The following is a 27,579-nucleotide window of genomic DNA, read 5'->3' as shown; positions in this document are numbered from 1 at the left end:
ACCTTTAAAAAAATTTTGTCTATATAATTATTTTTTTTTAACTTTGTAAGATTAAATCCAAAGAAAATAAAAGAATCCCAGTAAAAATGACAGGACTCCTGAGAACAGAAATGAGAAGTTTCCTATAACTGGAGGCTGATCCCCTCTCAGAGTCTCCCATTGGAAGAAGATGCACAGGAACTCTGTTTCCCCCTGTAAGGCCTCTCCTTCCTCATCTCTCCTTCCCACTCCACTCCCCCGTGGCTCATTCTCCCTCATGACTTTGCACACCCAGGTTCAACCCCAACACTCCCTCAGCTCCCCCATTCATGTAAACTCATCCTCTCAGTTCCCCCAGATAAGCCCAGCAGTCTCCGGTTCCCAATTTCAGAATCCAGAGCAATGACTGACTTGGCTAGCTTGGCTTCTCAATCCAGGCCACAAGTCATAGAACCCAGAATGAGCTCTAAACTAGTTGCTTTGAAAACAGATATCTACACCTCATCCACTCAGCCATGACCTGGGGCTGGGTTCCCATGGCACAAATGTGGGTAGCAGCCACTGTTGGTGGGTGGGAAGACAATGGTCATTTTCCAAGTACAATTCTCTCAGGTGGCTCCCTCTTCCTGAAACACACCTCCCCTGCCTCCTTCAGTCCCTTCTCTGCCTGGCAATGTGTTCTTGCTCAAGAGGGAGATCAAACTTTTCTAGAAAACCACCCTCACTTCTTGAGGCAGCAATACATCCCTTCTTTATGCTTCTATAAGCACCTTGTACTTACCTCTATATCGTATGCCATTTACACATGGAATCATGACTGTCTGCTTGTGTCTCCTATACTGGACTATGATCTTCTCAAGGGTAAAGACTGCATCTTAGCTGCCCTTGTATTCCCAGTGCCCATCGTTGTCCCTACAACACAGGAGTGACTCAATAAATGGCCACTCCTTGCTCTGTGAGCCACGCCTCCTGAATATTCTCTGTCAGCATCTAATGAGTACTCTACAGAATGCCCAGAATACAGATAATTCGCAGAGTGGTGGACCTTGAGTCCGCCTTCCTCGACATACAGACAGGGAAACTGAGATGCTGGCAGATAAGGGAACTTCACGGGGTCACATGCCTGCTAAATGGGGGCACGGGGTGGGAAGGAAGCCTTTCTCCTCATCGATCAGGCAGGAGCCCTTCACAACACTACCCCTCAAAGGGCAGTGCTCAAGATGACCCACCCCAAGCCCTTAGGTTCCAGTGAACTCTAAGAATGGAATGTCCTATGTGTTTCGTCATGCTTCAATGAGCAGCTTTGGAAGCATGCACGCTTCTAAGACGTGCACCGCTCCACATCACTCCGCTTGTTCTTGATGGAGCCAGGCTCAACGCACACTGGGTCCTCCCTGCGAAAGGTCCAGGCACTTGGGCTTTGACATTTGTGTCTGAGGCCCTCTTTGCCCCCCCCCCCAGGGACAGGCAGAGCAAGGCCAGATGTGTCTCCCTGGCCCTGGCACAGCCCATTGCAGTCTATGACTCCGACCTGCCCCCGCAGCCTGTTCCACGGTGTTGGCGCAGGGCCACGCTTGCACAGGAAGCTCTGTGTATCATTCTGCACTGTGGGCAGGAACCCTGCAAAGCCCTTCCTATGACTGATAAACAGTGTTTGGTTTGGATCAAGAGGAAAAATAAGGCTCTCAGGATAATAGAGGCGGATGGGGAAAACACGGACTCCAAAATGAGAGCAAAAGAAGATTATGGCTTTGAACCACCAATGTGGTAACTAACTCTAGGAACAATGAGCGATGGAGCGGAAATGGCGGCCTGGGGAGAACAAGCTTCCTTCCACCAGCTGCAGGCAAAGCTGCAGGTTCACAGGGGCAGGGCACCGGCCGGCGCTGTGTTGTGGCCGCCGCAGGACAAACAGCGCGGGTCAAGAAAGTGGGGCCCCCTTCAAAGGACCAGATCCCAGGGCTTCAGCGGCAGCGGCTCACAGGGCGGGGTGCTCCCTCACCCGGGTGGTGGCATGAGACCATCTGAAAGGAAGAGAAAGGCAGATGGTTAGGCCGCGCTTACAACGGTTACATCCCTCTCTAACAATAGGGAGGTCGTATTACTTGTTTTGTGGAACCGCTTCCGGTGGGTGCGGGGGTGGGCGAGCCCCCCTCACAAAGGACATGTGTGAGGCAACGTCCTCACTGTTGGACCGGCTCTGGGGAGGTGTTGTTTTGCTGAGTGAGGGCCTCAAGTTGAGGGAGAAAGGAAGTTGTTCAGAGTGTTAGGAGGGAATTTGAGAGGCCCGCAAGGGGGAGAAACTTTGGGGGGAATAAAAGAAATGTTTGATGGGGAGTTTCTTGTACTCTGAGGGATGGCCTGTGATTTTTCTTCTCTGTCTCTCCAAGAAACCTGACTGAAAGTCTCAGTAACATATATGCCTTTCTTCCTAAGGCCCTGTGGGGATGGGATTTGTTCTGTGGGATGCTGATTTCAGCCTAGGGCGGGTGTCAGGTGTGAGCTGAGCTCTCTGTGGCCTGCCCCAGCTGGGTTATACTTTTAAATAATTTTTTTCTGCAGAACTTCCCATGCCAGCATCTCAGGCCTTTGACAGAAGTGCCAACTTGGCACAAATAAAGGAAAATAATTTCTTCCCTTATCTCCACTCCCAGAGCTCTGCAATTGTAGTTAAAACTAGATGATTTATTAATAATTTAATGCAGTATAGTACTTATTGAGAAATTTTGTACTTTGTTTTTCTCAGTGGCAGACTCTACGGAAGAATAGAGCTGAAAAAAAAGAAAAAAGAGAAGTTGCTAGGCAGGGCTTAGTGTAAAAAAAAACAAAATAGACCTTTTTTTTTTTTTTTTTTTTATCCCTATGGTCTAGGCCCACTGAGGATAAGCAAGCCAGGTTGCCCTAGCGTAGCTGTGGATAAAGTCTGGCAGATGGAAAGTTGAAGAGGGAAGGGATTGAGCAGCGAAGGAACAGGAAAGGAACAGGGCAGGGGCACGGATGTGGGCTCCCTGGGGGCAGGGGTCAAAGCTGGCTGGAGGGCTGGGTTGGAGCTGACTCAGTTGGGATGGCAACGGAGTTGGGGGGGCGAGGAACCTGTGAGGCCCCGGGACCTGCCATAGTCAGGACAAGTCAGGTCACGCTGCATTAACAAATACACCCAAAAACGTGGAGGTTTCACATGGCACACAAAGTGAGTCAAGCTGCTCTAAGTTACCAACTTTCCTGGGCAGTTGGCCTCCATGTGGTGACCTGAGGACCTGGGCAGCTTCCATCTTGCAGCTGTGCCTTCTAGAACACATGACTTCCCAGGTCACTGCAGAAGGGGGATGAGGGGATAGATTTCTAATGCCCAGTATGATGGCCACTAGCCACATGTGGCTATTTGAGTTTAAGTTCATGAAAATTAAATATAATTAAAAATTCAGGTCTTCCATGCCAGAAGACTAGTGGCTGTCATAGTGGACGGTACAGATATGGAATGTTTCTATCCTGGCAGAAAGTTCTGTCAGATGGAGCTGGTGTAGAGGGTCACGTGGGCTCTGTGGTCACTCTGGGAGGTGAGCTACATCACTTCTGCCACATCCCATTGGTGGGAGTCAGTCTCTTAACCCCAACTGCACTGTGACACAAGCTGGAATGTATGTGTGCCAGGGAAGAAAATGGAACCGGTGAGTACAGTACCCCATCTCTCTCAGGGACTACAAGGGGATCTTCCTGGCCTGACTAGGAGTGATCCAAGAACGGCCCACCCGCAGGTGCATCAGGGAGCTCAGGGAAAGCGCCACAGCAGAGCAGAAGCCACAAGATGGGTCCTCTCCAGTGTCTGGTATGATCCAAAGGTGGAGCCGGAGCAGGGAAGAGGGACATAGAGGCAGAGAAAGCCCCAAAAAGAGACTAATAGCTCATTTTTTTCTAAGCTTGCTGCATAGGGAATTAAGTCAGATTTTATTTGATTTAGAAAAATAAAGAAATTGGGTATTTTTTTCCACTTCAATAGCTCTTGGACAACTTTCATGTTGTGTTTTTCTGGCCCATGAAAGCAAATGAGGAACAGCCAACGTGTTCCTAAGGGTTTGAGCTGGAAGCCACCATGCATTATGTGTTCTCTGCTACCTGATATCTCCTGTCATTCCTCCCTTGGAGGTGATGTGGATCAAGGGGAAAAACACAGACTTTACAATCCAATAGGTCAGAGTTCCATTTCTGGAATAAAAGTCAGGTCCCATGAGCAGGATTAGGATGAGGTCTGACCCGGTGGCCACGCATGCAGTCCATGCCATGATGGGGAAGGAACACAGAGACCGCACACTTGGGGCGCAGAACCAAGTGTTGGGTCACAAGGGCAGCAAAACCAAAACTGGGAAAGCAATTCAGGATGTCAGAAGCCGGGAAGATCAGGAAAAATTCAGGAAGCACAATGCAAGGCAGGTCAGGGCAAAAGGTTCACGTTGAATTCTCTGTCATGAGGGCCTTGGAGAACAGGATCCGATATTGCCAGCCAAAGGGCATGGCAGGATCAGGCCTTGGGCAGACTGTCAACCTCTCTGAGTCTGTCTCTGCATCGTGGCTAATGGAAATGGTCATTCCTGCTTCCATTTGTGGCAATGAAGACTAGGGGACATCTAACAAGTTTTCTTTCCTTAATCTTTTGTTGTTCATTTAGATTCTACCAAATCTTTTCCAACTTAGTTGAAACCCTGGCTCCTTCGTAATGTTCGTGTGTGTGTGCATGTGTGCATAGTTTCTCAACTAGAATATGAGATTGTTATGAGTAGAGAACTCTCTCAGAGTAGACTTACAATAGATCTTCAGTGAGTTATTTTGTTAAGTTGGATAGGCTAGGGCCCTCACTGGTCAAGCGTGAGGTCTATTTTGGACAGAATGATAACTGACATGAGTTTTTAACTGATAACCCAGACATGACTCTGGGTCGTTGTGTCAAAGAAACCTGGTTCTAAAAGCAAAAGAAGTTATTCTTCTGAAAGCATAAATCTCAAGGCTTGTCTGTAGAATTCTGTGGCTAATTCTGCCCACAAGCATCAAGAAGAACATTTCACAAAAAGTCCAGAGAGAGAGGGACATGAATGTCCCTCTCTACCCCAGCGGGGGCTGGGGTGGGGGACTCTGCTGCCTGGGAACAGAGGCTGCAAGGCAACAGGATGAAGATGCTATAGGAAAGCCCAGCTCAGTCACAAACACTAAGCAAAAAGACAGAGAATCCTTAAAGTTTGAAGGAGGTTGTCTTGGTGACAAATAGAAGGAAAATATTGTTTACTACGCAGGCTATAAACATATGGAGCAAATTACACTGAGGATGTCAGGGGAAATTATAAATAGATTCAAAATGGATTCAGATAAATTCATGCATACTAGACCTAATTAATAGGGTCTTAAGGGAAATTTGAGAATATTCTGTAGGCATCACTGATATTTGGAGATCAACGTCACATAGGAAAACTGCAGTACTCACCCAGCACACATCTCCCAGCACCCGAGTCAGAGATAAACTGATATGGGGGATCACTAGGCTGACATTCTGTGATTTTTATTAGGTTCTTTTCTTTTTATATCTTGGAGTCAAAAGCCTTAGAGTTGTTCTACACTGAATGAGATTAAGAGAATTTACAGAGAATGGAAGGGTAGCTTGAAAAAATGGTTTACATTTCTGGGAGAAAAGATACTTACCAGTACTAAATAATTTGTAAATACAGACAATATCCTTCATTCCAAATAACCCAGTTAAACCAATCCTGGCATTTATTCAACCTCCAAAGCAGGCCATATGGCTCCAATGTGTGCCAATGAGATGTGTATTACTACCAGCCATCAGAAGCTTATCTTGTCCTGGAGACAAGGGTAAGCCTGTGCTTTAAGCCACACTCAAGCAGAAAATGCAAGAGAGAAAGGAAGTGGGTGGAGCCTGTTGTTCCTGGACATAAAAAACAAAACAATTAATTTGTCTAGAGAAGGGAAGGGTTGCAGTGGAGAAGAGCTTTAGAGATGGTCCAAAGTGGGCCCACCTTCTCAATCTGTGGCTTAGGACAGGAGGTTGGAGGAGGGGAGATGACCAGCAGAGGACACAAGGGCAGGGGAGGTGAGGTGAGGACTCTGCTCTTCTCCTGCCTCCCGTCTAGGGCTCCCAGGACTAAACTATTTTAATGTTTATGCTGGTTAGCTTGTTTGAATCTGGAATGAAGAACTGTATATGTTGACGTCTGGAATGGAAGCTGAAATGATTCCAGGATTTTGTTGGAAATGCTAACATTAAATAAAAAGGTGTAGGTTTAAAAACGTTTCAAGAAAGTTTGGACATTCTGTCATTTGGAGCGATGCATTCAAGGAGATGTTGGAAAGCAGATGATCCATCAAGATGATGAATAATAGTACTTGCCTTGAGAACACAAAGTATTATTCTTGTCCCCTCCCCCACAAAAGAAGGCTTTCCCTTATAGGTAGAGCTTTGTCCTCTGCTCTGAATTGTTAGCCTCTTCTATTTTCATGGACAACAGAGTTCTGACCATCATAATCTTTCTCCGTTTTGCTCCAGGAGCATATGAAGGAATGTTGTATAGGATTAGTGTGTCATTTGTCACATATTTGTAAAATCTTGCATTCATGATTTAGAGGAGATAAAGTCCATTCCAACCACCTCCACTGGGAAACCCATTGCCAACTCTGACATTTTAATCTTGTTTGACCCTGACTAGCAAGAAGCATATTTTATGTCACAACCCAGAACACAGGCATACACTCACACACACAACTGAAATGCAAGTTTCGTAACATAATACTTAGCCTCACTACACAGAAGTCACTCAGATACTTTCTATTCTCCTCATTCATTTTTGGTAATGCTAATCCATGTATTTATTACCCACAAACAGCTTGTGACCTATAGGGGGAAAACTCTTGAGTATGAGAAGAATGCATACACTCAGCTCACCCCTCACAGACGTCATATTTTCAGCCAGACCTGAGCAGCAGGTGGATCTGACAGATAATGGCATGCCCAATTTTCCCCACTGCCACTTCCAAGGGGGCTCCCCCTTCTTTTAGGAACCCCGGAAGGAGGCCTTTCCACAACCCACATGTGCTCCTGGTCAGAATGATGAGATGGTCAAATATCTCCCTCAATCTGCTCCTCCCATGACCAGTACCACTTCAGATCTGACAGCATCCAATGCAAAGAGTTCAATGTGACTCAGCAAATGCTGATGGACAGAATGAGGAAACAGTCTATTTGTCTTTTCTCTCTGGATTTTAAATCTTTCCATTCTATAAATGATGTACAAATCAGGTTCACCAATGTCATGAAATAACTTCTAGACACATAATCAAATTGTACCCAAAGCATAACCTCATCCTAGTTGATAGATTTAGTTGCATATAAATATTAGACAAGCAGGCAGATAATGAGATGGTTATGTATGACAAAAGCTCAATTAACTTAAATTCAATAAAAATTCTTAAATAATTACATTTTTATTTATGTTACTAAATTTCCAGAAAAAGAAATAAATGAGAAAACTGGGAACAGAATTTTAAAATATCTACAGTTCCTTACAACTCATGTCCATCTCAATTCCCCAGATCTCTTACATTCACAGTACAGGACAATACGAATGAATCTTCATAATAGAGGAATTGCATGTTGACTTTTTGAATGAATCAGAGGAAGTCAGAATTAATGCATGAATGCATTTTAGAAAGGCTTTTTTAACAAGGACTGAACCAAAGGAGATTTGAGCTAGGCAAAGCAGAAAACTGAATTTTAAAGTCTTTCATTCATTGAAAGAAGAGCAACTATGAAGTGATAGTTTCATACACAATACCCACAGGTCTCTCATAAGTCGTGTATAATTTTCCCACCTGAAAGACAAGCAAACTGAGACCCAGAGTGCAATTCTCACCACCTCTACGTGGCAGGGCTAAGAGTAAAGCACAATGAGTCATGGGCTCCAAGCCCATGCTTCAAAAAAAAAAAAAAACAACAACTCCCCCACACGACCTCCCCAAGAATAGTTTATTTACACTTCGCTTTTTTTTTTTACTCTCCATGTGTTGATGAATTTCACTTCTCAAATTACAACTTCTGCTCCTTTCACCATGGTGATAGAAAATAAAGCCAAATTCTGGATCTCCAACCAAAATGTCATGAAGGGCCTTCATGTCTTCACCCTCTGTGGATTGCAAACCGTACACCCAAAGTGTACCTGCTGGCCTCCCCGGGTGGTCACTCATAGGCCCATGGTGTGCCCCGACTTCCACGTCCCTGGCATCAGCCACCCTTCCCACGCAGGCTGCGTCCTCAGAGCTTCCCCGTTGGCCTGCGCCGGGGCCGGGTAGATGGGCTATCAGTTACCTCCTCCAGCAACCATATCTGAAATCAGCCTCTCTTTCCCACTAATGGTCCCTCAGGGAAGGAGGTTTCTCATGACTAAAAGTAAACGAGGTAGGGGGCACATTTATGAGGCAAATAACAAAGATTGTGACAATTCTGGACCGAATAACACCTGTCTGGCGCCTGTTCAATTCCTGAACTCGCGGTGCTGCTCCCGAAAGCTGTCCTTAACCTCCGCACAAGGCCTGGCTGGGAATCCCACGGGGCTGGGTGTCTGGCCGGCTCCTCCCTGGAAAAGCTCAGGGCATTTCCCCATAGGTACGGACAACTCTCTCTGGAAAAACATTTTATTTAAAAACCTATCTGTGTGCTGGTTCTGTGAAATTCCACCTAATTTAAATGCTGGACAAACTCCTTTGGCAGGCAGAAGTGCAGAGTCCTGGCGTGTGACACGGCTGAGCCTTGGGCCACACTTGAAACGCAATCATGCCTGTGCTCCTTCCTCAAGGAAGCCAAGGACACCAGGTAAACTTGAAAAGTGTAGGCATTGGCCTGCAGAAGTTTCTAAACCCCTGCCTTTCCCATCAGGACTGCTGGAAAAAAAAAAAGAAGGGTCTCTCCAGGACGGTTCAGAAGGCCGTTTGGCCAGGGCCTCAAGGAGAGCCAGGGGAAGGTTCTGGGCGTGAACCAGGTTTTCTGGCCTGTCCTCATCCTCAAAGGGAAGGGAGCAGTTGGTGCAGCTGGGGATTCTGTTCCTCTAATTATTCCTGTTAACAGAGGCTTGCATATCTTTTCATTTTCATCCTGAAATGGTTAGTTGTTTTTTTTTTTAATTTTATTATGTTATGTTAGTCACCATACAATACATCATTAGTTTTTGATATAGTGATCCATGATCCATTGTTTTCGTATAACACCCAGTGCTCCATGCAGTACGTGCCCTCCTTAATACCCATCACCAGGCTAACCAATCCCCCCTCCCCCCTCCCCTCTAAAGCCCTGTTTGTTTCTCAGGTCCATAGTCTCTCATGGTTCATCTCTCCCTCCAATCCCCCCCCCCATTTTTCCCTTCCTTTTCCTAATGTCCTCCATGTTATTCCTTATGTTCCACAAATAAGTGAAACCATATGATAATTGACTTTCTCTGCTTGACTTATTTCACTTAGCATAATCTCCTCCAGTCCCATCCAAGTTGATGTAAAAGTTGGGTATTCATCTTTTCTGATGGCTGAGTAATATTCCATTGTATATATGGACCACATCTTCTTTATCCATTCATCTGTTGAAGGGCATCTCGGCTCTTTCCACAGTTTGGCTATTGCGGACATTGCTGCTATGAACATTGGGGTGCATAGGGCCCTTCCTTTCACTACATCTGTGTCTTTGGGGTAAATACCCAGTAGTGTAATTGCTGGGTCATAGGGTAGCTCTATTTTTAAATTTTTGAGGCACCTCCACACTGTTTTCCAGAGTGGCTGTACCAACTTGCATTCCCACCAACAGCGTAAGAGGGTTCCTCTTTCTCCACAACCTCTCCAACATTTGATGTTTATTTCCCTGTCCATTTTGGCCATTCTAACTGGTGTAAGATGGTATCTCAATGTGGTTTTGATTTGGATTTCCCTGAAGTGGTTAGTTTTGAATGCTGAGGTTTCATATTGAAAATATAATGAGAACCTCCATGAATTTGGGATGAGATGCAGAAAATTGCACAGGTGGCATTTCTCTCTGGGGACCGGGAAAGGGAAACCCTGGATGCAGAAAGTGGATCTGGCACCTCCCAGAACCTTCAGGTCACCGAGCGGCACACTTCTTTGGGTTCTAATTTTCCAACTTTTTTCCTGAGAAATGTCACTTCCCTTTGTCTCAGAGTCATAGAGAAGGGAGACACGCTGTGGGAAAGAGCAGCGTCTGGTACTACCAAGCAATTACTCGGAATGAAAGGCTGGCCATCACATAACTAGCACTGGGGAAAAGGGAGGTCAAGAAGAGGCCAAAAAGAAAAAAAAATCATTTTTTCTAGACACTACCAGAAGAAAACCAGGCGAATATTTGGTTTGGGCTTTGTGGGTGTCCAAATAACCAGGTAAAACAGTTTTAAAAACAGCTAATATAACTATTTTGAGTTTGTGATGCTGAACAACTGGCCTGTCTGCTATTCCCCCCCTTGGAAAGCTCACAAGGAATGAAAGTCTACTCTGTGCATCATGGAAGGACACTGGACATTTGACAACATCTTTTCAGGGACTTTTATGGTGGCAAGTAAATTGTGCCCCATTGCTTCAAAAATTACCCCCCTTTTATTGTTTGATCCCCAGATATGACTTCACATATTCTCTGTTCTTAAAGAAATTTCTGAATTCAGAACACTGCCCACTGAAATCTGTGGTCTTTATTCCTGGGTGTTTTCGGTCCTGGGAAACTAGCCCTGCTGACACACCCAGGTCAGGGCTCCGCTTTGGGCGAGGTGGTCCCCAGGGGCCTCCATCACTGCTCTGAACAATCCAAGTGCAGCATGTGTCCCTACTCACTGGCCTTCTACATCTCTCCACACAGTTGTTCGACCTGCCACAGTGACAGCCTCAAAAGCGAGGACCATTTTTTCTGGATGAGAGCCAAAGGAGAGGGAAGAGCCATTCCCTCCATGGGAATGAACTTGTCCCTGTTCTCTTGGTAGTGAAGTCTGTGACCTTGAAGACAGTAAGGATAGTTTTGCTCATTTTCAAACTCTTAACACCATCTTTCCAAGCCATAGAAGTTGTCAGAAATAAAATGTGGGCATCATGAATACATTGGAAAAAGAATGGAAAATGATCAGTTATTTGTAGATAGAGTCCCCACTTACTATCCCAAATTCATTTGATAAATGCCCTTATTCCTGGTTGACTTGATCCAGATACCCTTCAGAGGGTGTTACCACATGAGCAGATTATCACTGGTCTTTGCCATCAAAGAACACTGAGTGGCTAAAGTTGGATGGAACCAAGGCTGTTTAGTTGTGAGGTGCCCTCTGCAAACTCTCTGGGTGTTCATGCCAGACTTCTGCCTCCATACTCACTGCAGGCCAATTTTGCAGCTAATTTGAATCCATGCAAACCCCAGGGCAACCCCAAGACTGCAAGAGTTAGATACCTCTGACCTGAAGGACAGCTCCCTCCTGCCCTGAAAGACACACTCCGTGCCTTTTTCTCTCCCACACCCCCACAAGGACCCCCCTTGCTGAGACCAACTGGCTTCCCCTGCTTGAAGGACAAAGAATGGAACTGTTTTTTCTATAGGGCATGAGGGAGAAGGGCAGCAACATCTTACCACTTCTAATCTGTGTACCACTTGGATCAAATCTTGAAGTCTCCTTGGCCCTCAAAGACCAGAATCTTAGCCCCTCCAGCCACCGTAGTTTCGGAAGGTGTACTAGAGATGTGGCCAAGGTTTTACCACTTGGCTAAATTCCTAAGCCATAGTTCTTGGTTATGGGAGATGGTTTTGAAATTGGTGCCGTGGAGCTTTGCAATTTTATTTCTATAATATATATGAGTATCCGTTTATTGGCATTCATACATACATGTTATCAAGATAGATTATTTGCATTTGGAATATGTTCTGAAAATCTAGAGTGGTTCTACACTAGCTAAAGCTGGAAATGTGCTCGAAGAACAGAAGCATAAGAGTGAACGTGAGCCAGCCTTGGATCCTACCGCTCTGTGTTGGTGGAGCCTGCAGGCCTTGGGCAGGAAAGCCTGAACGGCTAATGCTCGACCGCGGGTGCTTGACGGGCTACTTGGGGCTTGTTGGGACATGCCATTCAATGGAGTCTATTTGCAACTTTGTTCCCAAGCAGGAAGCGATGCTCGCTACAAAAAAGACTTAGAATGTTCCTCCATAGCCAAGGAAAAGGAGAATATGGAAGCTGGTCCCAGATGCCACACAGATGACACAGCTAGAGAAAAGGCAGATACAGGACCCAGAGAACTTTAGTTTTAGGGACAATGAGCAGAAGCAGTGTCTCCAAGGGCTCTGCTTTCATTGGTGTGGGGTGGGACCAGGCTCCCACACTTGTTAAAAAGCTCCCTAGGTGATTTCACTGTGCAGCCAGCTGGAGAACCTCTGGTTTAGAGCTTAAGTAGTAAATCAAATACAGTTCCTACCATGGTGTGATTCTGTCATTCTCAACAAATCTGCTTGCTACTTTCAAAGCACTCTGAGTTCCTTGTTTTTGGTTTTTTTGTTTTGTTTTTTGTGGGGTTTTTTGTTTTGTTTTGTTTTGTTTTGTAGGGTTTTTTTTTTTTTTTTTTTTTTACAGAGAGAGAGGGGGGGAGCACAAGCAGGGGCAGTGGCAGGCAGAGGGAGAGACAGAAGCAGGCTCCTTGCTGAGAAGGGAACCAGGTGTGGGGCTCGATCCCAGGACCCTTGGGATCATGACCTGAGCTGAAGGCAGGCACTTAACCGACTGAGCTATCCAGGCGCCCTCCTTGTTCTTAATAAAAGAAAATAAAATCTAAACCATCCTGAGTTACCATTTCTCACTTATCATATTGGCAAAAGTCCAAAGATTTTACAATCCACCCAATGGGGAGGTTGTGGAAAGACAGCACTCTCCTGTACCGAGGGTGGAAATGTAAGAATGATACAACCCCATGAAGGGCAATTTGGCAAAATCTAGTGAAACTTCAAGGGCATTTACTCTTTGACCTAGCAATTCTACATCTGGTAATTTATCCTACAGAAGGAATTGCGCACATATTTACAGTTATCTATTGCAGCATTGTTTGTAATGACAAAAGACTGGAAACAAGCCAAGTATCCATCTACAGGAGATGAGTTGAATGAATCTTGATACATCCACACAATGGAATACTATGTAGCTATGAAAAACAGTGAGGATACCATTCAAAGAGAGATGTGGGAAGATGCCAGAGCCTAGTGAAAAAGGAAAGATGCAGGAGGGTGGGAGTGGGTGAAAGTGGTCAAAATGTACAAACCCCCAGTTATAGAATAAATAAGTCATGGGATATAATGTACAGCAGTGTGACAGAGAGTTAACCATTCTGTATTGTATATTTGAAAGCTGTGAAGAGAGTAGATCTTAGAAGTTCTCATCACAAGAAGAGAAACTGTAACTATGTGTGATGATAGATGTTAATTAGTCTTATTGTGGTGATCATAACACAAAATACACATATATTGAATCATTATGTTATACACCTAAAACTGATATAACATTATATGTCAACTGTATCACAATCAAAAATCAAAAATAAATATAAAAAAGAAAGGCGCAGATAATATAATAATAATAATGGAGAAGGACAAGAACATATTTCTCACATTCTTTGTTTTTGAGAGAGAGAGTGTGTTGTTCACATTTACATAAAGCATCACTGGAATAATATATGGGAAACAGATAAAAGTAGTGATAGAGAGGAAATCATGGGCTGTTAGAGAACAGGGTGGAAGGGAAGATGTGTGGGAGTCAGACTCCTCAATCTATACATTTTTATATTTGACTTTTGAATCATGGATTTTATATTTGACTTTGAATCATCTGAGTTACACACACACACAGGATGATCAAATACAAATATCTAAACTGGACAAGACTTACTTGATGTTTGGTCAAGATTCCAGCACCCAGAGGTGCAAAATCAAGTGACTCAGAACTTTATTTTAACAAAGATATTTTTTTTGTCTTTTAGGGGTTGGTATGCTTTAAGTCAAGATAAAAATTAGAATAAAATTATTAAGATTCGGGGGGGCAGAGGAAGATGGCAGAGGAGTAGGAGACCTGGATTTCGTCTGGTCTCAGGAATTCAACTGGATAGGGATCAAACCATTCTGAACACCTACAAACTCAACAGGAGATCGAAGAAAAGAATAGCAACAACTCTCTGAACAGAAAAGCGACCACTTTCTGGAAGGTAGGACATGCGGAGAGGTGAATCCGAGGCGATATTCGGGAGGATAGATGGCGGGGGGGGGGGGGGCGTCTGTTGGCCACTTCTGGCAAGTGATGGAGCCACAGAGCACAAAACCGGAACTTTTAGAAGTCCGCTCCGCTGAGGGACGTCGCTCCGGTGGCTAAGCTGGGGGTGGAGCCCTCATGGGACAGTGTGGTCTCAGGACCCTCGGGGTCACAGAAAGACCGAGGGTGCCTGAGTGTGGCAGAGCTCCTAGGTATCAGAGCGGGGAAGCCGGCTACAGAGACAGAGCCGAGGCACAGGCTCTCAGCCCAGGGTTGCCATAAACCGTGATCTGCGGCACAGTTGGGCCACTGCTCCTCCAGCAGGGACCCAACAAGCGGCAGATCCGGGGAGACTCCTCTTCCTCCCCCAGAAGGAGTGGTGCGGGAGTGCACCGCAGGGATCTGCTGGGTTTGGGACTCCACCCAGGGTCGGGTGCCAGAGATAGAAACGTGCGGTCACGGGCCGGGTGAGCACGGAGTGTGGCTGGAGACCGGGGAGCCGGGAGTGACTGACTGCTTTTCTCTGGGGGCTCACTGAGGAGTAGGGCCCCGAGTTCTCAGATCCTCTGGAGTGGAGATTGGGAGGCCGCCATTTTCACTTTCAGCCTCCAAACCATACAGAAAGCTTGCAGGGAACAAAAGCTCCCGAGAGCAAACCCAAGCAGATTACTTAGCCCAGACCCGGCAAGGGCGGGCCACTTCCGCCTCCGGCAAAGACGTTTAGGAATCACGGCAACAGGCCCCTCCCCCAGAAGATCAGCGAGAACAGCCAGCCAAGACCAAGTTTACCCAACAATGAGAACAGCAGAACTCCAGCGCTAGGGGAATACTGCACATAGAATCCATGGCTTTTTTACCAAGATTCTTTAGTCTTTCAAAGTTAATTTTTTTTTAACAGTCTTTTTTTTTTTTGAATTTTTCTTTTTCCCTTTTTCAACCAACATCTTATCAATCCCTTTTAAAAAAAATTTATTTTTCATTTTTAGAGTCATACTCTATCCCTTCATAGTAGTTACCCATATTTTTGGCATATATATATAAGGTGTTCTCTCTTTAAAATTTTGAGATAGTTTCTTCTAACAGATCAAAATATACCCCAAATCTCTAGTGTATGTTTTTTTTCTACTCTCCTGCCTGATGACATTCTCTCCCTTTTTTTCTTTTTTTTTTAAATCTTCTTCTTTGTTTTTTCAAACAACTTCTTATAAATTCCTTTTATAAAATTTTTATAACTCTCATCTTTACAGTCATATTCCATCCCTTCATCATATCAACCCTTATTTTTGTACATATATAAGTTTTTCTTTCTTTAAGATTTTGGGAGGCACTTTCTTCTAACAGACCAAAATACACCCAAAATCTAGTGTGTGACACTGATCTATGTACCAGCCTGATCATATTTGATCATATTCTGTTTTTCTTTTGTTTCGTTCTGTTTTTGTTTGTTTTTATCTTTTTCTTTTTCTTTTTCTTTTTTTTTTCTTTTTCTTTTTTTTCTCTTTCCCTTTCTTTTCCCCCTGCTTCAGGGCTTTTCTGATTTGTTTAGAGTATATTTTCTGGGGACGTTGTTACCCTGTTAGCATTTTGTTCCCTCATTAATCTATTCTTCTCTGGACAAAATGACAAGACGGAAAAAATCACTGCAACAAAAAGAACAAGAGGTAGTAACGACTGCCAGGGACCTACTCAATATGGATATTAGTATGATGTCAGACCTAGAGTTCAGAATCATCACTTTAAAGATACTAGCTGAGCTTGAAAAAAGCATGGAAGTTATTAGAGAAACCCTTTCTGGAGAAATAAAAGAACTAAAATCTAAGCAAGTCGAAATCAAAAAGGCTATTAATGAGGTGCAATCAAATATGGGGGCGCTAACTGCTAGGATAAATGAGGCAGAAGAGAGAATCAGTGATATAGAAGACCAAATGATGGAACATAAAGAAGCTGAGAAAAAGAGAGATCAACAACTACTGGATCACGAGGGCAGAATTCGAGAGATAAGTGATACCATAAGACGAAACAACATTAGAGTAATTGGGATCCCAGAAGAAGAAGAAAGAGAGAGAGGGGCCGAAGGTATATTGGAGCAAATTATAGCAAAGAACTTCCCTAATTTGGGGAAGGAAACAGGCATCAAAATCCAGGAAGCACAGAGAACCCCTCTCAAAATCAATAAAAATAGGTCAACACCCCGACATCTAATAGTAAAACTTACAAGTCTCAGAGACAAAGAGAAAATCCTGAAAGCAGCTCAGGAGAAGAGATATGTAACCTACAATGGTAGAAACATTAGATTGGGAACAGACCTATCCACAGAGACCTGGCAGGCCAGAAAGGACTGGCAGGATATATTCAGAGCACTAAATGAGAAAAATATGCAGCCAAGAATACTATATCCAGCGAGGCTGTCATTGAAAATTGAAGGAGAGATAAAAAGCTTCCAGGACAAACAAAAACTAAAGGAATTTGCAAACACAAAACCAGCCCTACAAGAAATCTTGAAAGGGGTCCTCTAAGCAAAGAGAGAGCCTAAAAGCAACATAGACCAGAAAGGAACACAGACAATATACACTAACAGTCACCTTACAGGCAATACAATGGCACTAAATTCCTATCTTTCAATAGTCACCCTGAATGTAAATGGGCTAAATGCCCCAATCAAAAGACACAGGCTATCAGATTGGATTAAAAAACAAGACCCATTGATATGCTGTCTGCAAGAGACTCATTTTAGACCCAAACACACCCCCAGATTGAAAGTGAGGGGGTGGAAAACCATTTACCATGCTAATGGACACCAAAAGAAAGCTGGGGTGGCAATCCTTCTATCAGACAAATTAGATTTTAAACCAAAGACTGTAATAAGAGATGAGGAAGGACACTATATCCTACTTAAAGGGTCTATCCAACAAGAAGATCTAACAATTATAAATATCTATGCCCCTAACATGGGAGCAGCCAATTATATAAGGCAATTAATAACAAAAGCAAAGAAACACATCGACAACAATACAATAATGGTGGGGGACTTTAACAACCCCCCTGACTGAAATGGACAGATCATCTAAGCAAAAGATCAACAAGGAAATGAAGACTTTAAATGACACACTGGACCAAATGGACTTCACAGACATATTCAGAACATTCCATCCCAAAGCAACGGAATACACATTCTTCTCTAGTGTCCATGGAACATTCTCCAGAATCAATCACATCCTAGGTCATAAATCAGGTCTCAACCTGTACCAAAAGATTGGGATCATTCCCTGCCTATTTTCAGACCACAATGTTTTGAAACTAGAACTCAATCACAAGAGGAAAGTCAGAAAGAACGCAAATACATGGAGGCTAAAGAGCATCCTACTAAAGAATGAATGGGTCAACCAGGAAATTAAAGAAGAATTAAAAAAATTCATGGAAACCAATGAAAATGAAAACACAACTATTCAAAATCTTTGGGATGCAGCAAAGGCAGTCCTAAGAGGAAAGTATATAGCAATACAAGCCTTTCTCAAGAAACAAGAAAGGTCTCAAGTACACAACCTAACCCTACACCTAAAGGAGCTGGAGAAAGAACAGCAAATAATGCCTAAACCCAGCAGGAGAAGAGAAATCATAAAGATCAGAGCAGAAATCAATGACATAGAAACTAAAAGAACAGTAGAACAGATCAATGAAACTAGGAGCTGGTTCTTTGAAAGAAATAACAAGATTGATAAACCCCTGGCCAGACTTATCAAAAAGAGAAGAGAAATGACCCAAATCAACAAAATCATGAATGAAAGAGGAGAGATCACAACCAACACCAAAGAAATACAAACAATTCTAAGAACATATTATGAGCAACTCTATGCCAGCAAATTCGATAATCTGGAAGAAATGGATGCATTCCTAGAGATGTATCAACTACCAAAACTGAACCAGGAAGAAATAGAAAACCTGAACAGACCTATAACCACTAAGGAAATTGAAGCAGTCATCAAAAATCTCCCAAAAAACAAAAGCCCAGGGCCAGATGGCTTCCCAGGGGAATTCTACCAAACATTTCAAGAAGAATTAATACCCATTCTTCAGAAACTGTTCCAAAAAATAGAAACGGAAGGAAAACTTCCAAACTCCTTTTATGAGGCCACCATTACCTTGATCCCAAAACCAGACAAAGACCCCATCAAAAAGGAGAACTACAGACCAATATCCCTGATGAACATGGATGCAAAAATTCTCACCAAAATACTAGCCAATAGGATCCAACAGTACATTAAAAGGATTATTCACCATGACCAAGTGGAATTGATCCCTGGGCTGCAAGGTTGGTTCAACATCTGCAAATCAATCAATGTGGTACAATACATTAACAAAAGAAAGAACAAGAATCATATGATCCTCTCAATAGATGCAGAAAAAGCATTTGACAAAGTACAGCATCCTTTCTTGATCAAAACTCTTCAGAGTATAGGCATAGAGGGTACATACCTCAATATCATAAAAGCCATCTATGAAAAACCTACAGTGAATATCATTCTCAATGGGGAAAAACTGAGAGCTTCCCCCCTAAGGTCAGGATGTCCACTATCACCACTGCTATTCAACATAGTATTAGAAGTTCTAGCCACAGCAATCAGACAACAAAAAGAAATCAAAGGCATCCAAATCGGCAAAGAAGAAGTCAAACTCTCACTCTTTGCAGATGATATGATACTTTATGTGGAAAACCCAAAAGACTCCACCCCAAAACTGCTAGAACTCATACAGGAATTCAGTCAAGTGGCAGGATATAAAATCAATGCACAGAAATCAGTGGCATTCCTATACACCAACAACAAGACAGAAGAAAGAGAAATTAAGGAGTCCATCCCATTTACAATTGCACCCAAAACCATAAGATACCTAGGAATAAATCTAACCAAAGAGGCAAAGGATCTGTACTCAGAAAACTATAAAATACTCATGAAAGAAATGGAGGAAGACACAAAGAAATGGAAAAACGTTCCATGCTCATGGATTGGAAGAACAAATATTGTGAAGATGTCAATGCTACCTAGAGCAATCTACACATTCAATGCAATCCCCATCAAAATACCATCCACTTTTTTCAAAGAAATGGAACAAATAATCCTAAAATTTGTATGGAACCAGAAAAGACCCCGAATAGCCAGAGGAATGTTGAAAAAGAAAAGAAAAGCTGGCGGCATCACAATTCTGGACTTCCAGCTCTATTACAAAGCTGTCATCATCAAGACAGTATGGTACTGGCACAAAAACAGACACATCGATCAATGGAACAGAATAGAGAGCCCAGAAATGGACCCTCAACTCTATGGTCAACTCATCTTTGACAAGGCAGGAAAGAATGTCCAATGGAAAAAAGACAGTCCCTTCAACAAATGGTGTTGGGAAAATTGGGCAGCCACATGCAGAAGAATGAAACTGGACCATTTCCTTACACCACACACAAAAATAGACTCAAAATGGCGGAAAGACCTAAATGTGAGACAGGGGTCCATCAAAATCCTAAAGGAGAACACAGGCAGCAACTTCTTCCTAGAAACATTGCCAAAGGCAAGGGAAGCAAGGGCAAAAATGAACTATTGGGACTTCATCAAGATAAAAAGCTTTTGCACAGCAAAAGAAACACTCAACAAAACCAAAGACAACCGACAGAATGGGAGAAGATATTTGCAAATGACATATCAGATAAAGGGCTAGTATCCAAAATCTATAAAGAACTTATCAAACTCAACACCCGAAGAACAAAGAATCCAATCAAGAAATGGGCAGAAGACATGAACAGACATTTTTCCAAAGAAGACATCCAAATGGCCAACAGACACATGACAAAGTGCTCAACATCTCTCAGCATCAGGGAAATCCAAATCAAAACCTCAATGAGATACCACCTCACACCAGTCAGAATGGCTAAAATTAACAAGTCAGGAAATGACAGATGTTGGCAGGGATGCGGAGAAAGGGGAACCCTCCTACACTGTTGGTGGGAATGCAAGCTGGTGCAGCCACTCTGGAAAACAGTATGGAGGTTCCTCAAAAAGTTGAAAATAGAGCTACCCTATGACCCAGCAAATTGCACTACTGGGTATTTACCCCAAAGATACAAATGTAGGGATCCGAAGGGGTAAGTGCACCCCAATGTTTATAGCAGCAATGTCCATAATAGTCAAACTGTGGAAAGAGCCAGGATGTCCATCGACAGATGAATGGATAAAGAAGAGGTGGTATATATACACAATGGAATATTATGCAGCCATCAAAAGGAATGAGATCTTGCCATTTGCAATGACGTGGATGGAACTGGAGGGTGTTATGCTGAGCGAAATAAGTCAAGCAGAGGAAGACATGTATCATATCACCTCATTGATATGAGGAATTCTTAATCTCAGGAGACAAACTGAGGGTTGCTGGAGTGGGGGGTGGGGTGGGAGGGATGGGGTGACTGGGTGATAGACACTGGGGAGGGTATGTGCTCTGGTGAGCGCTGTGAATTGTGCAAGACTGTTGAATCTCAGATCTGTACCTCTGAAACAAATAATGCAATATATGTTAAGAAAAATAAAAAGAAGAAGATAGCAGGAGGGGAAGAATGAAGGGGGGGAAATCAGAGGGGGAGACGAACCATGAGAGATGATGGACTCTGAAAAACAAACTGAGGGTTCTAGAGGGGAGGGGGGTGGGAGGATGGGTTAGCCTGGTGATGGGTATTGAGGAGGGCACTTTCTGCATGGAGCACTGAGTGTTATGCACAAACAATGAATCACGGAACACTACATCTAAAACTAGTGATGTAATGTATGGTGATTAACATAACAATAAATAAATTTTTTAAAATTATCAAGATTCATTCAAAGGAGCTTAAGAGTTGAAGAAATTTAGAAATAAATTATCCTACCCATTTCTCTTTCAGATTAGGACCCTCAAGCGCAGAGTTTCTGTTCTATGCCGAGGGTCACACAGTTAGAAGCAGAGGCAGCCTTGCATCATGGCTCCTGGCCCTATCTCACTGCTCTGTGCTCAATCCTAGGTCTCGTGGCAGAACGGAGGATGGACTCCAAGACCATCCCCAAAATGCTGTTAGCCCTAGAATGGAGAGCTTCTGAGGAGAGATGGGGCAAGGAAGTGAAATACTTTCAGCCTGGAGATGAGAAAAAAGAAGAAACTTAATAAAAGTGAATCTTACATCTAATAAATTGGAAAGAGAACAGCTGTTCTCAATCTCTGGTAAAGAGGGAGCCAGAATTTATGCCAGAACATGAAGCATAAGATAAAAAGAGGAAATTCCTAATCTGGTTAGAGATGAAGATATCATCAAAGAAAGCTGTGAGGTTGCCTTTACTGGAGGTCTTTACAAAGAGATTTTTTTGTTTCTCTCCAGTAGTTCTTCTTAAATTACGTTTTATTTAACATATTTCTAGAATTTTAGAAAAACCTCACCTAAGGTACCTGTACCAGCCATTCAACACACACACACACACACACACACAGCAAATACTGTTGGGGGAGAGAGGCAGTAGGCTGTGCTCAGAGCAACCCCCCACCAGGTTTTGGAGGTGGGGGTGTGACTGGAGTGTAGAGCAGAGCAGACCCTATGGTGGGGAAGGATGTGTGTTCTGAAGTCACACTACCTGGTTCCAGTCTCAGTTCTGCCACTTGTCACACCAGCTGTGAACCTGACAAGTGACTTGAGGTCCATGTAACACGTGCATACCATTCAAACGTGCTACGCTTTAGCACAGGGCTTGGCCCACTGTAAGCTTTCAAGAAATGTATTTTGTGGTAGAGCCCGCTGTATCCCTGCTCTTCATTGGCACACAGCTAGACTGTCCCAGCATCTCTTGTGGCTTGGCAGGTGGCATTGACTGAGTTCTGACTCACGGGAGGAAGTGATGTGTGACGGCAGTTCTGGCCCTTTAAGACTTCCTACACATCTGCTTCCATGCCCTTCAGCCCTTGGCTTGATGCAGATGAGCAAGGAGAACCTGAAAGCCAAGAGTTGAAAAGGACAGCACCACAAGAGGAAAAGAACTGGGGCTCGCATTGTTGCTTGAAGAAGAGCTATTCACTGATGGGGAAAACCCATTGGAAACTATTACATGAGAGACAAGTAATCTTCATTCTTTTGAGCCACTGGCATTTCAGCTTTGTAGGTCACAGTGGCTACCATCATACCATAACTTATCTAGAGAACGATTAAGGACAGTGGCCTTGGGGGTGGCTTCTTCGGTCTGGCATGAATTGATGTTTCTTTCCATGCTCCAGAATGGACACCAAAACCACTGGCCATTTTCCATATGACATCAGCCCTACGTGAAGTAACATGAGGTGCCCCATGCAGCACAGAAAAAAGTCCCCTGCTATGAGTAAACATTTGCTGAATGAATGAATGACCTTCATGCCAACTCTTACAGACACGAAAGGGTATGATTCAGTATTTTATGAATAATCTATCTTGTTTGCTACGTATTTTACTTGTATTAAACACTAAATTGAATCAGATAGTATTTCTTTCTCTGTATGCCATTTCTCATCAACTTTTTTGGCACAGGATATTATTATTTAATTAACGTGAAACAATATATATCAACATTGATAAGAAGTTGGTATAGTAAGCTGAAAAATTCCCCTTTTCCTAGCTGGAAAATTCCTGATCATTTGGGTCTCTTCTACTTCCAAAGCAATGGCCAAAGATGAGAGAATAAGTTCCTTTGTTCCTCTGCCATGTGCCTTCTTCATGATCCCATGGCAGTCCCGTGGGAAACCCTGGTGGTCACTCTCTTTGATGCTTTTCCGGGGCACTCAAGCAGCTTTCACATCATGAGCCTTTTTCAACTTGAAGATAGCTTCTGACTTCATGTTCAACATGTGAATCAGATGCTGAGCAGTCGTGTTGGGTTGGGAAGTCTTTGTCCTAATTCACTGAAGTCCATCTTTTTCATGAATGCGTCATGTCTATTTCCTGTCAGTAAGACAGTAATTGCTAACTTCCCATGGAACACATTTTTCTAAAACCAATTCAAAGACATCTCTCAGCACCCTCTCTTGATGAATAAATAAGTAATTGGATGTTGACATGATGGTTAGATGGATGTGCATCTTCAGTAGCCTCTACACCTACTTCTCAGAGCCCTAGGAACCTCAGAATCTTTGTGGGCCTCTGGAGACTATGTTTCAGGAGTTTAGAATTTAGACCAGGTGGCCCTCCAAATGGTCAGCTGTGCTCCCTAACCAACCAACATTCCAAGTAACCCATATTGAAAAATTTATACTTACAGGCAAAAGCGTACAGACCATCTTCTCATAAATACAGAACTACTGGAAACAATCAAATAATGGGGGATGTTGTGCAAGAAGTATACCTCTTCCCTCTGGCATGATCATGGATGGTTTGCCTCGCTTTTCTAGCCTGTAAACACTGCCTGCTGTGTCATTTACAACTGGTCTGTGATTGGTTTTGAGAGCCTGTCATGTGCTTTCTTAGAAGCAGCAGCGTTTGAGGTTGGAATGTCAGCATTTGTTCATTCGAGCAGCAAGTCCAGCCAGTTGGCAATGACCTTATGACACTCAAATATTAATACGAAGAAACAATCTTTTTTTCATCTAAGGTGCTTATAGCAGATTCACCAAGGAACTTTCTTTACTGTGTTATTCATTCATACTGTGAGGAATACATTGGATTCCATCTGCTTATAGCCCTGTAGGGAGAACTCATGGTGGCTTTTATCCAGCAAGTCTTGGCAGACTCCAGCTATACATTGTTATTTGATTAAAGATTTGGCATATGCGCTAAGATAAGCCTTTTTATGGCGTTATCCAGAATGAGCTTCCTAGTAAATGACACACCCCTCAAAGAATGCTTCCAAAGAGGCTGTCATAAAGCTTCCTGTGGGTAGAAATTTCATGTGCAGCCTGCTTACTTTATTTCATAAACCTGGTAGAATACCACTAACCCACTCCAGCATTTCTTGAACTCTTTCTGGATGTAGGGGTGGGAAAATCCACAGAGGTTCTGGAAGAGCCAGAGCGCTGTTTTGTGGTAGTTGGTGCAGATAGCAGTAGATCGCAGAAGAATGACTGGGAAGAAGGAGAAATTCTCTATGTTCTGGGCCCTCTCCTTCTTTTCCATTCTGCCTAGATTTTTGACTCAGCTGTAACAGTAAGAGAAAGACTGGACGAAAAGTGATGCAAGCAGCTGTTGGCCATAGCAAGCCTGCAAGAAAAGCTAAGGAGCCTTTTGGAACATGGAGAGCTGTCGAGTGATGAGAGATATGTGAAGCCATGGGGTTCTGCCTGAAAGGACACAGTGAATGCTAAGGACTCTGCCTGTTCAAGAGGCCATCAAGTCATGTCGGGAGGACTGAGTCAGCCCCACCTGGTCAAGCTCAGTCCCGCAGGAGACCTTACTGCTGGGGAGGAAGCCAGTGCCGCCTTCCTGCTGAGTCCCTGGGAGAGGCAGAGCCAGAAGACGGTCCTGGCCCAAAACTCAAACAGACTGGTCCCATCTCCTTTCCAGAATCCCCTCACTGCACGTTGCCCAAAATATCCCCTCTGGTTTAGCAAGACAGGGGCTCCCAGAAGGTAGACATCAGCAATACTGGAAGCTATCTTCAGGGTCAGGGATTAAGTTCCCTTCTGCAAATGCAATCTATGGGACTGTCTGGGAAGTTTCACTTGGGACAGCAAATCTCTCACAAGCATTTCAGACCAGCGGGTTCTAAGGAGAGAAGCCACACCTCCCGGACTATAAGAATTTCCTGGGCAGAGTTTTACAAAGTCTCTTATCCCGCTCCAGCACCCAGGTCAGCAAAGTCAGAAACATCCTCATGCACCAAGGGCAGGAGATGCCCCTCACCACCTGCCAGCACCTCCAGGGCTCTCCCACGGCTGCTCTAAAGTTAACCACTGGGCTCCATACCCTCCTGGCTGGGGGGAGGGCCCCAGCAAGAGGACCTGTAACTGGCTGGGAGAAATAAAGAAGTTTCCTGCTCCTTTCTCTTAGGCTGAGACTTTGGGATCCACTCTAGGGGAAAGATGGGGCTGCGAAGGGGTCATTGCCCACCAGCCACATGGCCAGCTGTGGCTCACCATGCACCTTGTAGAGGAAAGGGTGCCCAGGAGCACGGAACAGAGTGTGGTGGCCCGGGTAGTGCCCAGGTTTGTCCAGCACCTGCAAGCAGAGATGATGGGGGATGGCTTGTAGAAGGTAGGTTCAAGGTGAGGGAGAGACAAAGAGACCTGGGCCATGCATCCTCCCATGGAAAAGACAGAACTCTCATCTTGTGTGTGAGCAGGAATGCAGGGAGGGGGAGAGGATGCTCTTTCTGCTCGAGGTGGTGTGTTTATCACTGTTCTCCTCTTTGGCTGAGGATAACTCCACAAGGGCCCTTCTTACAAAAAGAGCCTTCAGCTCCCTCAAATAGATACAGGAACCCCCAGGGATGTGTGCTCAGGCAGGGAGTGGATGCCAGAAGCTGTCATTAGGACATAGTCCCCTCATGCACAAGTGGCACTTGTCACCTGGGTCCCTTCCCCCACCCTCTCCTGCTGTCTTGGGATCCTCCCAGTGCCTTCCTCACTTCTGTCCTGCAGAATGCCCCAGCTCTGAAGTGAACAAAGATGGAGTGTGAAGAGTTTCTGAGCTGGGCCACGAGGGCGGGGAAGGCCAGGGAGAAGGGCCCCCGCCCCAGGCAGTGCTTGACCTTGGAAACTGCCAGAGGAGGGGGCGTGCTGATAATGTTCCACACAGAACAGGCAGGGAAATGTAAGATAAGTTCCTAATGCTTCATTCCTGACAGCACTGGCTTCTCTCTTTAGGCCTCTTACCCAGCCCCTACTGGACATAACAAATGCAGGGAACATTTCATGAAAAGAGCTCCTCTCGGTGTTGATCAGGGCTACTCAGATGCAGGTGACGCCAGGCCCTCCCCAAAAGTCCTCCAGCCAGCCAGAAGCTCCCCGCTCTCCTCATCGCCCTTCCCAAAGGGCTCATACCCAAATGTGGCATCTCTGAGGCCCCTAAATGTCACTTGCTCCTTTTCCCCTGGTTGATTTTTCCCTTTCAAAACAAAAGTACCTTCAAGTGACTGCACTTCCACCAGGAAAAAATTCTCAAGTGCTTTCAGCTCTGAAAAACAGAAAATACTCTAAAATAAAACCCATTGTTAGGCTGCCTGGAGCTTCTGCTCAGGGTGGGAGGTGGCGGAGAGACTCGCTCCTTCAAAGGCCTTTCCATCTGGAAGGGGCAGCGCATGGGGGTGTTTGGAAAACCCTGGGCACAGGAAATGTGAACTCTTAAAAAACAAACAAACAAACCAAACAACAAAAGAAAACTGCATTATTATCCAAAAGCGATCTGAATGGAACCACATGTGTCTTCTGGGTGAACAGAGCACTGGGCCTGTTCTTTGTGCCCTGGCCAAGCCCTACCCTCCCTGAATTTGAAACAGGCAGCCCTGGGCAGGCCCCCCCAGCCTTCCCCCACCAGCCCCCTGGGACCACTTCCCTGGGTCCCTCCCATCCTGTGAAAACCCCCTCACATCATGGCCTGTTGGATGAGCTCCTTCACCAACCTGTGTGTGAGCGACAGGCCTCTCGGGCCAGGCTCCAGTCTCAGCCGGGAAAGCTGGGAGTCAGCAGTAGGATTTGGGCAGGTAGAGGGAGGAGCCAGACTATGGGGCATCAAGCGCCAGGCCGTAAGCAGGGAACCCTGGAATAGCCTCTGCAAAGCCTCAGGAGTGTGGTAGGAACGAGAAGGGGCTTTTATTCTGGCCACCTGCTGTCTACAATCCTCTCCATTCCCCAGTCCGAACTGCCTCTAGACTTAGAGTAACAACTTATATTTGGAGAAAAGAACGTAAAAAATTATCTTTTACCTTTAGTGCCTAGACCAGAGGGCTCTTCTTAGCCTGCATTTCCCCCAGCGGAATGGTGCAATTGTAGATCATGTCCCCATCAGGCCAGACCTGCCCTTCATGGATAACCTTCTCTCTGAACCCTGAAATGGGGCCTGTGATGCTCCCAGTTGTTCTGTGGAAGTGGCCAGAAGAATGGAGCCCCAGGCGGGAAGCGTCAAAACTATCTCTGCACAGAGCTGCCTTGAGCCAAATGAGAGTTTCTGGAATTTGAACACATGACACAGACTCAACACAGGAACACATGGAACACATGGAAATGAGAGTTTCTGGAATTTGAACACATGACACAGACTCAACACAGTTGACAGAAGAGGGTGTCAGTGTTGTTCACAGAAAAAAACATTTTAAGGAAAAGCGTGTTTGGCCATTTCTCTGAGCCA

General features: G+C 44.5%; 1 long non-coding RNA gene across 1 annotated transcript; it reads right to left on the bottom strand.

Annotated features, from left to right (window-relative positions):
- LOC118016440 lies at positions 1-27,579 on the bottom strand. Its single transcript, XR_004680829.1, has 3 exons — positions 27,158-27,579; positions 26,359-26,409; positions 1-2,003 (listed from the first exon to the last, which is right to left on the bottom strand). It is a non-coding gene; the product is annotated as an uncharacterized LOC118016440 (long non-coding RNA).

Source organism: Mirounga leonina, unplaced genomic scaffold (assembly GCF_011800145.1).
Source record: "Mirounga leonina isolate KUSES-001 unplaced genomic scaffold, KU_Mleo_1.0 Mir_167, whole genome shotgun sequence".
NCBI classification, from domain to species: Eukaryota; Metazoa; Chordata; class Mammalia; order Carnivora; family Phocidae; genus Mirounga; species Mirounga leonina.
The sequence above is the reverse complement of the archived record's forward strand: the minus strand, read 5'-3'. Positions and strand labels throughout refer to the sequence as shown.